Genomic DNA, 19295 nt, shown 5'->3' with positions numbered 1-19295 from the left:
TATGGGGAAGAGGTGTGGCCACAAAATATACGTTATGGTAAGAACTTACCGTTGATATGGTATTTCTCCTATGTCCACAGGATAACAATGTGATTTCCCAAAGCAATTTTTAGTGGTGGGGACGCTCCTGATTGGACAGGAGAACCTTACGCCCGAATTCAGCGTCATGAAAGGCAAAAGTATCCAAGGCATAATGCATAATGAATGTGTTAATGGAAGACCATGTGGCTGCCTTACATATCTGTTCTGCTGAAGCACCATGTTGTGCTGTCCATGAAGGACCTACCTTATGTGTAGAGTGAGCAGAGACATTAGCCGGAACAGGGAGATCAGCACGAGAATATGCTTCTGAAATCGTCATTCAAAGCCATCTTGCTAGCGTCTGTTTAGTAGCAGGCCATCCCCTCTTGTGAAATCCGTAGAGAATGAAGAGAGAATCTGTCTTTCTGATGGCACTGGTACGATCCACGAAGATCCTTAATGCCCGCACTACGTCCAGCAACGCTTCTCCCGCAGAAAGTCCTGATACCTGAAAAGCCGGGACTACAATTTCTTTGTTAAGGTGAAATTTAGATACCACCTTAGGAAGATAACCAGACCTAGTTCTGAGAACTGCTTTGTCTGGATTAAAAAAAAAAAAAAAAATCAGAAAAGGAGATTTACATGACAGCGCTCCTAAATCTGACACTCTTCTAGCTGATGTCATAGTCAGTAGAAAGAGAACTTTAGCTGTCTACTATTTAAGATCCACTTTATTAAGTGGTTCAGACGGAGCAACTTGAAGGGCTTTGAGGACTAGACCTAAGTCCCAAGGCACTGCAGGAGGAACAAAAGGCGGTTGAATGCAAAGCATTCCCTGGAAAAAAGTACGCACATCCTGTAAATTGGCAATTTTCTTTTGAAACCATACAGTTAATGCTGGTACTTGCACTCTCAAGGAAGCCACCTTCAAACCCTTATCCATTCCTGCCTGAAAGAACTCTAAGACTCTGGATACGCTGAAAGATTTTGGATCCATACTTCTTTCACTGCACCAATGAATATAGGCTTGCCATATTCGGTGATAAATACGAGCTGAGGAGGGTTTCCTTGCTCGGAGCATAGTTTGAATTACCTGTTGTGAGAAACCTCTCGACTTCAGGATAGAGGTTTCAATAGCCACGCTGTCAAAGACAGTCGATCCAGTTGCCTGTGATAACAAGGACCCTGCATCAGTAGATCTGTACGTTGAGGGAGCAGAATTGGAGCATCCATCGACATCCTCTGCATATCTATGTACCAGTGCCTTCTGGGCCAAGCCGGAGCTATTAGAATCACAGCACCCTTTGCTTGCTTTATTTTCCTCACCACCCTGGGTAACAGGGAGATCGGAGGATACAGATATGACAGATGAAAGTTCCATTTCACTGACCGTGCGTCCACAAGGATCACTCTGGGATCCTTTGTTCTTGACCCGTATGCTGGTACTTTGTTGTACAGTCAGGACACCATGAGATCTACCTCTGGCAACCCCCACTTGTCTACTAGAGTCTGAAATACTTCCGGGTGTAAAGCCCATTCGCTTGCTTGAATGGTGTGTCGACAGAGAGTCCGCTACCCAGTTTAGGACTCCCCGAACGAACACTGCGGACAATGCTGGGAGATGGAGTTCTGCCCACTTTAGTATGTGACTTACCTCCTTCATTGCTTTTTGGCTGCGAGTTCCTCCCTGATGGTTGAGGTACGCTACTGTCGTTGCATTGTCCGAGCGGATCTGGACTGGTTTTCCTTGCAGAGTGTCCTTTGCCTGAATCAGTGCCATGTATATGGCCCGAAGTTCAGGTTTATTGGCAGGCAACTTTCTTCTGTGGTCCACTGTCCTTGGAACCATAATTTTCCGGACACTGCTCTCCAGCCCTGAAGACTGGCATCTGTTGTCAGGACCTCCCAATCTGATATCCAAAAGGGTCTCCCCTTCCCTAAATGGGATATCTGAAGCCACCAGAATAATGACCTTTTTACCTTTACTGGAAGTACCATCGTCTGTTTCTTTATTGTCTGATGTACTCCATTCCATCTGGCCAGAATCAGACACTGCAGAGGTCTTGAGTGGAATTGTGCATACTCCACCATGTCGAATGTTGACACCATCAAACCCATCACTCGCATTGCTGCGTGAATTGATATTGTTTGACTGTGTAACAACTCCCGAGTCATTAACTGCACCTTGGATATATTGTTTCGAGGTAAAAATATTTTCTGCAGACTTGAATCCAATACAGCCCCCAAGTGAATCATCCGTTGTGACGGAATCAGAGATGACTCTGCCCAACTTATGAGCCATCCGTGCTTCTGTAGACAAGTTATTGTCTGTTGGAGATGGCTCAAGAGCAATTCCTGGGATTATGCCAGGATTAAAAGATTGTCGTGGTATGGAAAAATTCTTATCCCCTGCTTGTGGAGATAAACTGCCATAACCACCATAATCTGGGGGCTGTGGCTAACCCAAAGGGTAAGGCCTGGAACTGAAAATTTGCTGGAGGATGGCGAACCTGAGGTAACACTGATGAGACAATGCTATAGGAACATGCAGGTAAGCATCCTGTATATCCAGAGATACCATGTAATCTCCTGGTTCTATGGCCATGTGGAACCGTGGTACCCAAATGTATTTGTTTAACATTTTGAGATTGAGAATTGGCCGGAATGACCCATTTGGCTTCTGAGCCAAAAACAGGTTGGAGTAAAAACCCTGTCCCCGTTGTACAGGGGGAACTGGAATAATTACTCCTGACTGAAGCAATTTCTGAACTGCTTCTTGCAGGGCTCTGGCCTTCACCTCTATACGAGACGGACTGGTGCAGAAGAACCTTCGGCTGCTTCTTGAAAGGGAAAACATAACCCAGAGATACTGCTTCTTGCACCCAAGCATCTGTTGTCGACTGCTGCCATATGTGTGCAAGCTGAAGAAGTCAGCCCCCTGCCCTGGGGTCCCCCAGGCGGAGGCCCGCACCAACAGGCTGATGGCTTATGTTCTGGTTTGGAAACTGGCCCTCTGGTGGCCCATTGCTTCTTTGCCTTACCAAACTTATTGTATTGGGGCTGCTTAGAATCACTTTTTCCTTTTGTTTTTCCATGCCACCGAAATGGCCGGAAAACCGAACCCCTAGGCCTGGGGTTATAATCGGCAGGAAACCTGAACTTCTTGTATTCTGCTTCTGACTCCAGAATATCTGTCAATTCCTTACCAAACAGAATATTCCCAACAAAAGGCAAAGATTCCAGAACCTTCTTAGATTCTGAATCAGCTTTCCATGTACGTAGCCAAATTGCTCTGCGAGCAACTACCGTTAAGGCTGACGCCTTGGAAGATATAGTACCCATATCTATTGCCGCTTCTAAGAATACCGCAGCCTGCTTCATGTGAGCTATATGGGATTCCTGTTCCCTAGCAGGTACCGAAAGCCCGTCTTCCAGTACGTCAGCCCATTCAGCTACCGCCTTTGCCATCCAAGCTGAAGCCATAGCTGGCCTTATGACTGCCCCTGACAGAAGAGTGGATGGGTTTTTGAAAACCATATTTTCTCTGTCTGTGACATCATTTAATGATGTGGACGGTAAAGGCAATATAGATTTTCGCACTAATGGAATGACGTGCGTATCTACCTTAGGAGGCACTTCTCTTTTTAAACAGTCCCCAGTTGGAAAAGGGTAATAGGAATCTCATTTGTTTGGAATTCTATATTTTTTATTGGGTGTAGCCCAAGCTTCCTCCATGATTTCCGTCAGCTGATCTGACCCTGGAAACTCGACCCTAACTGTTTTGGGACGTTTAAACACAGGTGCCTTCGTTTTTAACACCGGCTCTGCTGAATCCTCTAGGGACAGAATAGCCTTCATTGCTCCAATTAATTCAGCTATATCCTCTGAGCTGATTGCTTCAGCATATGAAGAACAAGTAGAAGGTGAGTATATAGAGCTATCATCATCTGATGTATCATCCTGTGTAGCCTGTGAATTTGATGTTATATTTGACCTCTGTTTATCAGCTTGTTTACTTGGAGAAGCTGTTGGGGCGATACCGTAAGAAGGGCGCTGCATGTATGGGTTAATAGTGTACCCTACTCCTGAGATTGAAGCTGTAGGGGACTACCTGTTCAGCTATACTGGACGTCTGTGCAAACATAGCCCAAGGTTGATCTACCTGCCGTTGAACAGGGATCTGCCTTGCAATCTGCTGAAACGCAAAACAATTCGTACATAACCCATCATGTGCCAGATCCTGAGAGGGTAATCCCACTTTGCAGGACAAACATGTTATGAGTATTGGTGTTACTGTTAATGTAACCTCATCACCTTTGCCGCTCTTAGACATGATAAATAATCAGCTTTTCACAGTGTACTATACAATTTGTGACTGTAATCACTTTACTATATTTAAAGTGATATCAATCTGACCCCAACCCATGCACCAGCATTGAGGCTCAGAAGAAACCACTGACAAACATATACAGGTTGAGTATCCCTTATCCAAAATGCTTGGGACCAGAGGTATTTTGGATATCGGATTTTTCCGCATTTTGGAATAATAGCATGCCATAATGAGATATCATGGTGATGGGACCTAAATCTAAGCACAGAATGCATTTATGTTTCATATACACCTTATACAGACAGCCTGAAGGTCATTTTAGCCAATATTTTTTATAACTTTGTACATTAAACAAAGTGTGTGTACATTCACATAATTCATTTATGTTTCATATACACCTTATACACACAGCTTGAAGGTCATTTAATACAATATTTTTAATAACTTTGTGTATTAAACAAAGTTTGTGTACATTGAGTCATCAAAAAACAAAGGTTTCACTATCTCACTCTCACTCAAAAAAAGTCCGTATTTCGAAATATTCCGTATTTCGGAATATTTGGATATGGGATACTCAACCTGTATAAAGTCAGCAATCACACTAGCAGTCAGTCACGTTATATATTAGTCATATGAGCATATTATCAACTACAAACACATTTCAAAGTATGTAAGAGTACATATTACAACGTATTCAGACGCATTGCGAAGAAAACCACAGTAATGTACAAAGACTCATATGCAATAGGCACTAAAGTTAACTATTCATACTGACAAAAAGTAGATAGAAATTTAGTGCTGTATAAGCTGTACTCCGTAGAGTGGGATACAGGGAGACTCACCCCACTTCCAAGATCGATCAATACGTTCGCGAATGTTGAGTGGATCTAGACGCTAAAAGTGTACACTACCGCTCCGGGAACGTTTTAATGAACACAGACGCACTGTGCATGCAGACGCACCGGTCATACAGACGCCTGTACTGCAACCCGGTCTCCTCGCGGTAGCGCTTAGTGTACACAGACGCAGCGGCCTATGCTGCGACCGAGACCCCTCGTGGTAGCGTCTGAGACGGAAGTGAGGCAATCAGTTCATGGCAGGAGACCGGCGGAAACTGGTCATGAACTGGGGGGAGGGGCGACCAGGAGAGCGTCTGACTCTCCACCGCTGACATCAACCCTAGGGATCGCAGCCTCATACTAATCCTGATGCCTTAAGATCCCTAAGGCCTAGCGCTGGAGCACCCGTGGTGGTGGCGCGCCAGCTACTGTTTGGTAGTCTTCGAGAACCTGAATGATATCACTAAGCTAATTGAGCATCTACCAATATATATGTTAGTCTCCCCCAAATACAGTGCTGCTGTGTCCGTTATTCCCCTTCTAAGTGGAACCGATGCCTTAACTTCTCCCCGTGCTCCGGCCACAGCCTGGTAACGTCTGCTGGACCTGCTAGTTACATCAGACACAGACGCCCGTCGAGACAGCACTTATACCGTGGGTAAGCGTTGTTGCGACCCGGCAGACAGTTGTGAGAGCGACTCTTTCCAATATGCATATAAGACGCTGTTAGGAAAGATCACTCAGAAACATAGTAAGACTATAAAAATAAAATGAGAAAGCTTAGGGCTGCCAAACACCGCAGCCCTGTGACCATGGTCCGGCTCCTGCCGCACCAAACAAAAAACTGATTTGCCTGAGCCAGTGGGCGGGGATATATGGACGGGCCCGTTGCATCCTGGGAGGACTGAAAGCTTGTGATCGTCTGGTGCCAATCCGCTGTCGCTCCATCATATCCCATTGTTATCCTGTGGATAACCTGTGGACCCTGCCGGAGAAAAATAGGATTTTAATACCTACCGGTAAATCCTTTTCTCTTAGTCCGTAGAGGATGCTGGGGACACCATTAGAACCATGGGGTAAAGACGGGATCCGCAGGAGACATGGGACTTTGAAAGGGTGTGAACTGGCTCCTCCCTCTATGCCTTATATACCTCCCTCTATGCCTCTATACGCTTATGTATGTGTCTCCCTGCTGTATCATTCCTTGTGGACTTGCATCTGTAGCTGGCATCGGGTTGCTGACCTGGATCACGGTTTCCGGAGCCCTTATCCTTGGTTCCATTTTCCATCTGGAGCATACAGGACCCTATTACCAGCTGCTGCTGAAGCCATTGGAGATACATTTCTATATGTTTTTAACCGTCTGTCTTGGTGTAAGTGTGATATTTTAAAATAAATGTATATGCTTTTAAAAGGTTAATTGCACTATTGCACCTTCTCTATCATTTATACCTCCTACGAGCGATTTATGCTCATATAGGTGTGAAGAGGTTACACCTTATTATCGAAATATACGCCTGCGGAGCGTCTATCTGTGGTCATCTTTACTGCTGCTGCTGTTGTTGCCTATGAGGATAACTATACGCCTGTGACTACTTCTGTTAGGTATAAATGTGATGGATCAAATACATTTTTTGTTGTAAAGAAGATAATTTGCACTATTGCACTTTTTCTCTCTACTCCTTTTATGAGCCTTAAAAAGCTCTTTTTATAGGTGAAGGAGTTACAATCCATTGCAAAGCTTGAAAATTGTATACTATTATTATCTAACACGGTACTGCTATTTATTTATATTTTTTCACCCATTGGTGTGCACATATAAAACTTGGGTGTTATTGGAGCGCTTTGATCTATCTTTCTATTTTTATGCTATATCTGTTACATTTTGTGGTGCAAGGGGATATGCACTGTGATCTTTAGATTTTAGCTGCACCGATAACGTTTGCGCAGATCCTCAATACCTTACTATTTCTGTGAACTACAAGATAAGGCACCCAGATCAGACACTCTTCTAGCAGAGGCAATAGCCAGCAAGAACACCACCTTAAGGGAAAATAAGATTTTACTTACCGGTAAATCTATTTCTCGTAGTCCGTAGAGGATGCTGGGGACTCCGTAAGGACCATGGGGGTAGACGGGCTCCGCAGGAGACATGGGCACTTTAAGAAAGAATTTAGTTCCTGGTGTGCACTGGCTCCTCCCTCTATGCCCCTCCTCCAGACCTCAGTTAGAGAAACTGTGCCCAGAGGAGATGGACAGTACAAGGAAAGGATTTTGTTAATCCAAGGGCAAGATTCATACCAGCCACACCAATCACACCGTATAACTTGTGATAACTACCCAGTTAACAGTATGAAAACAACATATCATCCGTGCAAGACCGATGCAACTATAACGTAACCCTTATCAAAGCAATAACTATATACAAGTATTGCAGAAGAAGTCCGCACTTGGGACGGGCGCCCAGCATCCTCTACGGACTACGAGAAATAGATTTACCGGTAAGTAAAATCTTATTTTCTCTAACGTCCTAGAGGATGCTGGGGACTCCGTAAGGACCATGGGGATTATACCAAAGCTCCCAAACGGGCGGGAGAGTGCGGATGACTCTGCAGCACCGATTGAGCAAACAGGAGGTCCTCCTCAGCCAGGGTATCAAACCTATAGAATTTTGCAAAAGTGTTTGAACCCGACCAAGTAGCAGCTCGACACAGCTGTAGTGCAGAGACCCCCCGGGCAGCCGCCCAAGAAGAGCCCACCTTCCTAGTGGAATGGGCCTTGACCGATTTTGGTAACGGCAATCCAGCCGTAGAATGCGCTTGCTGAATCGTGTTACAAATCCAGCGAGCAATAGTTTGCTTTGAAGCAGGGGCACCAATCTTGTTGGATGCATACAGGACAAACAGCGCTTCAGTTTTCCTGACTCTAGCTGTTCTGGCCACGTAAATTTTCAAAGCCCTGACTACATCAAGTAACTCAGAATCCTCCAAGTCACGTGTAGCCACAGGCACCACAATAGGTTGGTTCATATGAAAAGATGATACCACTTTTGGCAGAAATTGTGAATGGGTCCGCAATTCTGCTCTATCCAGATGGAAAACCAGATAGGGGCTTTTATGTGACAAAGCCGCTAATTCTGACACACGTCTAGCCGAAGCCAAGGCTAATAACATGACCCCCTTCCACGTGAGATATTTTAACTCCGCCGTTTGAAGTGGTTCAAACCAGTGTGACTTTAGGAAACTTAACACCACGTTAAGATCCCAAGGTGCCACCGGAGGCACAAAAGGAGGCTGAATACGCAGCACTCCTTTTACAAACGTCTGAACTTCTGGTAGAGAAGCCAACTCTTTTTGAAAGAAAATGGATAGGGCCGAAATCTGAACCTTAATGGAGCCTAAGTTTTAGGCCCAAATTCACTCCAGTTTGTAGGAAGTGAAGGAAACGGCCCAGATGGAATTCTTCCGTAGGAGCATTCCTGGCCTCACACCAAGAAACATATTTTCGCCATATACGGTGATAATGTTAAGATGTCACGTCCTTCCTAGCCTTTATCAGCGTAGGAATGACCTCATCCGGAATGCCTTTTTCCGCTAGGATCCGGCGTTCAACCGCCATGCCGTCAAACGCAGCCGCGGTAAGTCTTGGAACAGTCATGGGCCCTGTTGCAACAGGTCCTGCCTTAGAGGAAGAGGCCACGGATTTTCTGTAAGCATTTCCTGCAGATCCGGATACCAGATCCTTCGTAGCCAATCTGGAACAATGAGGATTGTTCTCACTCCTCCTTTTTCTTATTATTCTCAACCCTTGGGTATGAGAGGAAGAGGAGGAAATACATAGACTGACTGGAACACCCACGGTGTCACTAGGGCGTCTACAGCTATTGCCTGAGGGTCTCTTGACCAGGCGCAATAACTCTGCAGCTTTTTGTTGAGGCGGGACGCCATCCTGTCTATCTGTGGCAGTCCCCACCGAACTGCAATCTGTGCGAAGACTTCCTGATGAAGTCTCCACTCTCCAGGACGTATGTCTGGTGAGGGAGTCTGCTTCCCAGTTGTTCACTTCCGGAATGAACACTGTTGACAGTGCTCTTACATGATTCTCCGCCCATCGAAGAATTCTGGTGGCTTTTGCCATCGCCACTCTGCTCCTTGTGCCGCCTTGGCGGTTTACCTGAGCTACTGCGGTGACGTTGTCTGACTGGATCAGAACCGGTTGGTCGCGTAGAAAGGTCTCCACTTGACGTAGGGCGTTGAATATGGCCCTTAGTTCTAATATGTTGATGTGAAGACAAGTCTCTTGACTTGACCAAAGACCTTGGAAATTTCTTCCCTGTGTGACTGCTCCCCAGCCTCGGAGGCTCGCGTCCGTGGTCACCAGGATCTAGTCCTGAATGCCGAATCTGCGGCCCTCTAGAAGGTGAGCACTCTGCAGCCACCACAGGAGAGATACCCTGGCCCTGGGGGATAGGGTGATCAACTGATGAATCTGTAGATGTGACCCGGACCACTTGTCCAGTAGGTCCCATTGGAAAGTCCTCGCATGGAACCTGCTGAAGGGAATGTTTTTCCCAGGACTCGAGTGCAGTGATGCACTGACACCTGTCTTGGTTTCAATAGGTCCCTGACTAGAGTCATGAGTTCCTGGGCCTTCTCTATCTGAAGGTAAACCCATTTCTGGTCTGTATCCAGAATCATACCCAAGAAGGGCAGACGAGTTATAGGAACCAACTGTGACCTCGGGAAATTGAGAATCCAGCCGTGTTGCTGTGACACCTTCCGCGAAAGTGACACGCTGTTCAACAACTGCTCTTTTGATCTCGCCCTTATTAGGAGATCGTCCCAGTATGGGACAACTGTGACTCCTTGCTTGCGTAGGAGCACCATTATTTCCGCCAATTACCCTGAAATTGGTCATGACAATCCTGTACCGCAATTGTCAGGTACGCCTGATGGGGTGGATAAATGGGAACATGAAGGCATGCAGCCGTTATGTTTAGATACACCATCAAATCCCCCCCTTCCAGGCTGGCGATGATCGCTCTGGGCGATTCCACTTTAAATTTGAACCTTTTCCCGTATAGGTTCAGAGATTTCAATTTTAAAAATAGGTCTGACCGAACCGTACGGTTTTGGGACTACAGCCAAGGTTGAGTCATATCGCCTTCCTTGTTGCAGGAGGGGAACCTTGAGCACCACCTGTTGGAGATACAATGTGTGAATTGTATTTAATATTATCTCCCTTCCTGGGGAAGAAGCCGGTAGGTCCGATAAGAAAAAACCGGCGAGGAGGCACCTTTCGAATTCCAGCTTGTAACCCTGAGAAACAATTTTTTTATTGCCTCGGGAACCACCTGTGAGTGAACTCAGATGTGGCTGAAGAGTCGAAGACGTGCTCCCACTGCGGCGGACTCCCTTAGCGGAGCTCCAGCGTCATGCGTTGGATGTAGTAGAGGCCGGGGAGGACTTCTGTTCCTGGGAACTAGCTGTGCCCTGTGCCCTTACCTCTGGTAAGAAAGGACGCTCCTCGTACTTTCTTGTTATTCTGCGACCGAAAGGACTGCATTTGATAATGTCGTGCTTTCTTAGGCTGTGAGGGCATATAAGGCAAAAGATCAGAATTACCAGCTATAGCTGTGGAGACCAGGTCCGAGAGCCCTTCTCCACACAATTCCTCAGCCTTGTAAGGTAAACCTTCCATATGCCTCGTTTAGTCGGCATCACCTGTCCATTGCATGTTCCACAGGACACTTCCAGCAGAAATCAACATAGCGTTGCCTCTAGAACCCAGTAGACTAATGTCTCGTTGGGCATTATATATATATATATATATATATATAACAGCATCTTATACACACACACACATATGTATATATATATATATATATATATATATATATATATATATATATATATATATATATATAAGATGCTGTCATATATATATATATATATATATATATATATATATATATATATATATATATGTACATACATACATACATACATACATATACTAGGGTCAATACCATGGTATCCTTATCTAGGGTTTCAATCTCTGCTGATAAGGTATCTGTCCACGCTGCTACAGCGCTATAAACCCATGCCGACACAATCGTCGGTCTGAGTAGTGTACCAGAATGTGTGTAAATGGACTTCAAAGTACTTTCACTGCAAGCTATCTGCAGGATCCCTGAGGATAGCTGTTAAGTCAGCGCTACCTTTTGGGTAAACGTGACAAAGCTTTGTCCACCCTAGGGGAAGATTCCCATCGTATCCTGGCCCTAGTAGGGAAAGGATACTCCCTGAGAATTCTTTTGGGGAAGCTGCAGCTTCTTGTCTGGAGATTCCCGCTCTTTTTCTTCATGAGAGGAGGGAAATTTACCTCAGCTTTCTTCCCCTTAAACATGTGTACCCTCGTGTCAGGGACAGATGAGTCATCAGTGATATGCAAAACATCTTTTATTACAATAATCATATATTGAATACTTTTCTGCCAGTTTTGGCTGTAACTTTGCATTATCATAGTCGACACTGGAGTCAGACTCCGTGTCGATATCAGTGTCTATTATTTTGGATAGTGAGCATTGTGAGACTCTGAAGGTCTCTGCGACATAGGGACAGACCTGTGTAGATTCACTGTCTGTTCTCTAATCTTTTGTGCAATAAATTTACCTCAGCACTTTATTTCACATATCCAATCAGGTGTCGGCATTGTCGACGGAGACACCACTCACACACACACACATTTGCTCCATCTCCTCCGTAGGAGAGCCTTTTACCTCAGACATGTCGACACACACGTACCGACACACCACACACTCAGGGAATGCTCATCTGAAGATAATTCCCCCACAAGGCCCTTTGGAGAGACAGAGAGAGAGTATGCCAGCACACACCCCAGCGCTATATGACCCAGGAAAAAACACAGCAATTTAATGTTTACCCAGTAGCGCTGTTATTATCTGCGCCGAATTATGTACCCCCCCCCTCTTCTTTAAAACCCTCTCTTCTACCGTGGTATAAGCAGGGGAGAGTCCGTGGAGCTTCCTCTCAGCGGTGCTGTGGAGAAAAACATGGCGCTGGCGAGTGCTGAGGGAGAAGCCCCGCCCCCTCGACGGCGGGCTTCTGTCCCGCTAAAAGTGTAAAATTGGCGGGGGCTCATGCATATATACAGTGTCCAGCTGTATATATGCTCTTTTTGCCAAATAAGAGGTTTATATTGCTGCCCAGGGCGCCCCCCCCTGCGCCCTGCACCCTTACAGTGACCGGAGTATGTGAGGTGTGTGGGAGCAATGGCGCACAGCTGCAGTGCTGTGCGTTACCTCAGTGAAGATCATGAAGTCTTCTGCCGCCTTTGAAGTCTTCTTTTCTTCTCATACTCACCCGGCTTCTATCTTCCGGCTCTGCGAGGGGGACGGCGGCGCGGCTCCGGGACGGACGGCAAGGGTGAGATCCTGCGTACCAATCCCTCTGGAGCTAATGGTGTCCAGTAGCCTAAGAAGCAGGACCTAGCTTCAGAGAGTAGGGCTGCTTCTCTCCCCTCAGTCCCACGATGCAGGGAGTCTGTTGCCAGCAGAGCTCCCTGAAAATACAAAACCTAACAAAATACTTTCTATCAGTAAACTCAGGAGAGCTCACTGAAAAGCACCCAGCTCGTCTGGGCACAGTATCAAACTGGGGTCTGGAGGAGGGGCATAGAGGGAGGAGCCAGTGCACACCAGGAACGAAATTCTTTCTTAAAGTGCCCATGTCTCCTGCGGAGCCCGTCTATCCCCATGGTCCTTACGGAGTCCCCAGCATCCTCTAGGACGTTAGAGAAAGCCACTTAAGGTCAGCTGAACCAAGAGGATCAAATGGAGGCTCCTGCAACGCCTCCAAAACCACCGACAAGTCCCAAGGAGCCACAGGCGGGACACAGGGAGGTTGGATACGCAATACACCCTGAGTGAAAGTATGAACATCAGGTAAAGTCGCAAGTTTCTCTGAAACCACACCGACAAGGCAGAAATATGAACCTTGAGGGAGGCCAGACGCAGGCCTAAATCTAGGCCCTGCTGCAGAAAAGTCAAAAGTTTGGCTGTACTAAACTTGGAAGAATCATAATTGTTAGATGCGCACCAAACAAAGTATGAATGCCAGACCCTATGGTAAATCCGAGCAGAAGCCGGTTTCCGGGCCCGCAACATAGTTTTAATGGCCTCTTCAGAAAAACCCTTAGCCCTCAAAACGGAAGCTTCAAGAGCCACGCCGTCAAAGATAGCCGGGCTAGGTCCTGGTAGACACAAGGGCCCTGAACGAGGAGGTCTGGGCGTTGTGGAAGTAGAAGTGGATGCTCTGGCGATAGGCCTTGCAGGTCTGAGAACCAGTGCCGTCTGGGCCACGCCGGAGCTATGAGAAGCAGAGTTCCTCTTTCTTGCTTGAACTTCCGAATTACCCTGGGCAGAAGTGACACCGGAGGGAACACGTACGGCAGCCGAAACCTCAACGGCACCGCCAGCGCATCCACGAATGCTGCTTGAGGATCCCTTGTCCTTGCTCCGAAGACCGGAACCTTGTGATTGTGTCGAGACGCCATCAGATCCACATCTGGGAGACCCCACCTTTCCACGAGGAGTTGAAACACTTCTGGATGGAGGCCCCACTCGCCGGCATGCACGTCCAGACGACTGAGAAAGTCCGCTTCCCAATTCAATTAATATTGCCGATATTGCCGGTAGATGGCGTTCTGCCCACTGTAGAATCCGTGAGGCTTCCTTCATTGCCAAACGGCTTCGAGTGCCGCCTTGATGATTTATGTAAGCCACTGTGGTGGCGTTGTCCGACTGTACTTGAACAGGACGGTTCTGAATCAAATGCTGGGCCAGGTTCAACGCATTGAAGACCGCCCGCAACTCCAGAATGTTGATCGAGAGGAGAGAGATTCCTCCTTGGTCCACCGCCTCTGTAAGGAGTGCTGCTCCAGCACCGTGCCCCAACCTCTTAGACTGGCATCTGTTGTCAACAGGACCCCGTTGGATATCCAGAAGGGACAGCCCCTGCACAATTGTTGGTCCTGGAGCGACCAGAGCAGCAACAGATGGACCTCCGGAGTCAATGAGATCATTTGAGACCTGATCCGGTGAGGCAAGCCGTCCCACTTGGCTAGAATCAGCTTCTGGAAGGGGCGAGAATGGAATTGAGCATACTCCACCATGTCGAATGCTGACACCATGAGGCCCAGCACCTGCATCGCCGAATGTATCGACACTTGCGGACGAGAAAGGAAGCAACGAATCCTGTCCTGAAGCTTCAGGACTTTCTCCTGAGACAAGAACAACCTCTGGTTGTGAGTGTCCAACAGCGCTCCCAGGTGCACCATGCTCTGAGCAGGGACCAGGGAGGATTTCTTCCAGTTGATGAGCCACCCGTGGGCTTGTAGAAACTGGACAGTCATATCCAGATGACACAGGAGAAGATCTGGAGAATTTGCCAGGATTAACAAGTCGTCCAGATACGGCAGTATCCTGACCACTTGACGGCGGAGTACCACCGTCATCACCGCCATCGCGGAGCTGTTAAACCAAAAGGTAATGCCCGAAACTGGTAATGTAGGTTGCCAATAGCGAACCTCAGGTATTGTTGATGTGACACTGCTATAGGAATATGCAGGTAAGCATCCTGTATGTCCAGGGAGACCATGTAGTCCCCAGGTTCCAATGCCAGAACTATAGAGCGAAGGGTTTCCATACGGAACTTGGAAACCTTCACAAACCTGTTCAGTGCCTTGAGGTTGAGAATGGGCCGGGAGGACCCATTCGGTTTCGGGACTAGAAACAGCGGAGAATAGTACCCCCGGCCCCTCTGAGCAAGAGGCACCTGTACTACAACTCCTGTATCCAGGAGGGTCTTTTTCACCGAGTGCAGTGTGTTTGCCTTTGTCTGGTCCGACGGGACGTCTGTCTGGCAAACTCGATGAGGGGGTCGGTTTTTGAAGGCTATGGCGTAACCTCGAGTGACGCCTTCCCGTACCCAGGCATCTGAAGTGGTCTTCAACCATTCCTGGGTATACCCTAGAAGCCGCCCCTCGGCAGGCTTATCGGTCTTGGCAGCTGGCTGACTGGCAGCCCAGGCTCTTTTGTGCTTCGGCTTACCAGGTTTGGAAGTGCGGGCCTGCTTATGGTACGCCTGACCTTTTGCTTTACCTGAAGGACGAAAGGGGCGAAAGGACGTGCCTTTTGCCTTCGACACAGAAGGAGCTGTATTAGGCAGACAGGCAGTTTTGGCAGTAGCCAAGTCAGCCACTATCTTATTTAAGTCCTCCCCAAACAGAATATCTCCCTTGAAAGGGAGTACCTCCAGGGTGTTTCTAGAGTCCAGATCCACAGACCAGGATCTCAGCCACAATATCCTGCGAGCCAGGACTGACGTAGTAGAAGCCTTGGCTGCTAGGATACCGGCATCAGAAGCCGTCTCTTTAATATATCGAGAAGCTGTGACAATATATGACAAGCATTGTCTAGCATGGTCAGAGGAGATTTCAGCTTCTAACTCCAAGGCCTATGCTTCAATAGCCTCTGCAGCCCATGTAGCTGCAATAGTGGGCCTTTGTGCAGCACCCGTGAGATTGTAAATCGCTTTCACACAACCCTCTACACGTTTATCCATAGGCTCTTTTAGAGACGTGACGGTAGTGACAGGTAGAGCTGAGGAAACCACCATCCTAGCCACATGTGAGTCTACTGGAGGAGGCGTTTCCCAATTCTTAGACAGCTCTGGCGCGAGGGCATAGCGAGCCAGCATCTTCTTTTGAGGCACAAACTTCGTACCCGGGCTTTCCCAGGGTTCCGGACGTATATCCACTAAGTGATCAGAGTGAGGTAAAACCTGTTTAACCACCTTCTGACGCTTGAACCTATCTGGTTTCTTAGGAGGAACGGATGGCTCGGGATCATCCGTAATCTGCAGAATGAACTTAATAGCCTCCAAAAGATCAGGAACATCCACATGTGAACTACCCTCCCCATCAGCCGTATCTGAGTCAGAACCTGTGGGGTCAGTGTATGTGCTGTCTTCATCAGACGAGGTGTCAGTGACAGCAGTGGATTGTGAGGAGACAAGCGCTCGTTTAGAGGACCTCTTGGACTTAGGCGAGCGTTGGTCAGACTTTTTAGTAGTCAGGGACTGGTTCAACTTCTTTAATTGAGCAGATAAATCATCCGCCCACGGCGTGTTCGCTGCAGGGACCACATACGGTTGTACCGGCATTGGGGGTCCCATAGCGGGTGTTAGTTTGTGAACTAGCGTACGCAGAAGCGTGGAAAAAGTGGCCCACGGAGGGTCAGTATGTGCCTCCGTTGCCACAGTCCCACTGGGGGGCAAAGAGCCCCCAGAACCAGAGCCCACAGCAGCTATATTCTCCTCATATGGGTATGTGGCTGCAGCAACCCCAGCAGTGTGCTCAGCCCCAGAACCGTTACCCTCAGAAGCAGACATGATATAACTTGTAGTATGGGGTAACAGAGTACAATTATTAGCAGCACTATATCTCTAAACCCAAACCCCTGCGTAGTGTAGTCAGCACCAGCAGAGATAAAGGAGAGATATGGTGACTAAATCACAGAGAAAAAATAAGAATTTACTCACCGGTAATTCTATTTCTCGTAGTCCGTAGTGGATGCTGGGAACTCCGTAAGGACCATGGGGGATAGCGGGCTCCGAAGGAGGCTGGGCACTCTAGAAAGATTTATGACTACCTGGTGTGCACTGGCTCCTCCCACTATGACCCTCCTCCAAGCCTCAGTTAGGACACTGTGCCCGGACGAGCAGACATAATAAGGAAGGATTTAGAATCCCGGGTAAGACTCTTACCAGCCACACCAATCACACCGTACAACTCGTGATACTATATCCAGTTTGACAGTATGAAAACAACTGAGCCTCTCAACAGATGGCTCAACAATAACCCTTTAGTTAACAATAACTATTTACAAGTATTGCAGACAATCCGCACTTGGGATGGGCGCCCAGCATCCACTACGGACTACGAGAAATAGAATTACCGGTGAGTAAATTCTTATTTTCTCTAACGTCCTAGTGGATGCTGGGAACTCCGTAAGGACCATGGGGATTATACCAAAGCTCCCAAACGGGCGGGAGAGTGCGGATGACTCTGTAGCACCGAATGAGAGAACTCCAGGTCCTCCTCAGCCAGGGTATCAAATTTGTAGAATTTTGCAAACGTGTTTGCCCCTGACCAAGTAGCTGCTCGGCAAAGTTGTAAAGCCGAGACCCCTCGGGCAGCCGCCCAAGATAAGCCCACCTTCCTTGTGGAATGGGCATTTACAGATTTTGGCTGTGGTATGCCTGCCACAGAATGTGCAAGCTGAATTGTACTAAAATCCAGTGAGCAATAGACTGCTTAGAAGCAGGAGCACCCAGCTTGTTGGGTGCATACAGGATAAACAGCGAGTCAGAGTTTCTGACTCCAGCCGTCCTGGAAACATATATTTTCAGGGCCCTGACAATGTCTAGCAACTTGGAGTCCTCCAATTCACTAGTAGCCGCCGGCACCACAATAGGCTGGTTCAGGTGAAACGCTGACACCACCTTAGGAAGAAATTGGGGACGAGTCCTCAATTCTGCCCTATCCATATGGAAAATCAGATAAGGGCTTTTACATGATAAAGCCGCCAATTCTGACACTCGCCTGGCTGAAGCCAAGGCCAATAACATGACCACTTTCCACGTGAGATATTTTAGATCCACGGTTTTTAGTGGCTCAAACCAATGTGATTTTAAGAAAACTCAACACCACGTTGAGATCCCCAGGTGCCACAGGGGGCACAAACGGGGGCTGAATATGCAGCACTCCTTTCACAATGCCTGAACTTCAGGTACTGAAGCTAATTATTTTTGAAAGAAAATCGACAGAGCCGAGATCTGTACTTTAATGGAGCCTAGACTTAGGCCCATATTCACTCCTGCTTGCAGGAAATGTAGAAATCGACCTAGTGGAAATTCCTCTGTTGGGGCCTTTTTGGCCTCGCACCATGCAACATATTTCCGCCACATGCGGTGATAATGCTTTGCCGTAACATCTTTCCTGGCTTTAATAAGCGCAGGAATTACTTCTTCCGGAATACCCTTTTCCTTCAGGATCCGGCGCTCAATCGCCATGCCGTCAAACGCAGCCGCGGTAAGTCTTGGAACAGACAGGGCCCCTGCTGAAGCAGGTCCTGTCTGAGCGGCAGAGGCCATGGGTCCTCTGATATCATTTCCTGAAGTTCCGGGTACCAAGCCCTTCTTGGCCAATCCGGAACCACGAGTATCGTTCTTACTCCTCGCCATCTTATTATTCTCAGTACCTTTGGTATGAGAGGCAGAGTAGGGAACACATAAACCGACTGGTACACCCACGGTGTCACTAGAGCGTCCACAGCTATCGCCTGAGGGTCCCTTGACCTGGCGCAATATCTCTTTAGCTTTTTGTTGAGGCGGGACGCCATCATGTCCACCTGTGGCCTTTCCCAACGGTTTACCAACAGCAGGAAGACTTCTGGATGAAGTCCCCACTCTCCCGGGTGTAGGTCGTGTCTGCTGAGGAAGTCTGCTTCCCAGTTGTCCACTCCCGGAATGAACACTGCTGACAGTGCTAGTACGTGATTTTCCGCCCATCGGAGAATCCTTGTGGCTTCTGCCATTGCCATCCTGCTTCTTGTGCCGCCCTGTCGGGTCACATGGGCGACTGCCGTGATGTTGTCTGACTGTATCAGTACCGGCTGGTTTTGAAGCAGGGGTCTTGCCTGACTTAGGGCATTGTAAATGGCCCTCAGTTCCAGAATGTATATGTAGGGAAGTCTCCTGACTTGACCATAGGCCCTGGAAGTTTCTTCCCTGTGTGACTGCTCCCCAGCCTTGAAGGCTGGCATCCGTGGTCACCAGGACCCAGTCCTGTATGCCGAAACTGCGGCCCTCTAGAAGATGAGCACCCTGCATTCACCACAGTAGAGACACCCTGGTCCTTGGAGACAGGGTTATCATTTGATGCATTTGAAGATGCGATCCCGACCACTTATCTAAGAGGTCTCACGGGAAGGTCCTCACATGGAACCTGCCGAATGGAAT

General features: G+C 47.7%; 1 protein-coding gene across 1 annotated transcript in view; it reads right to left on the bottom strand.

Moving 5' to 3' along the window:
• TARBP2 (TARBP2 subunit of RISC loading complex) overlaps window positions 1-19295 on the bottom strand; it is a 155931-nt gene that overhangs the window by 52739 nt on the left and 83897 nt on the right. The gene's annotated exons all lie outside the window — the stretch shown is intronic.

The sequence above is a fragment of the Pseudophryne corroboree genome, chromosome 2 (assembly GCF_028390025.1).
Source record: "Pseudophryne corroboree isolate aPseCor3 chromosome 2, aPseCor3.hap2, whole genome shotgun sequence".
Classification (NCBI taxonomy): Eukaryota; Metazoa; Chordata; class Amphibia; order Anura; family Myobatrachidae; genus Pseudophryne; species Pseudophryne corroboree.
This window is presented reverse-complemented; position numbering and strand designations above follow the sequence as displayed.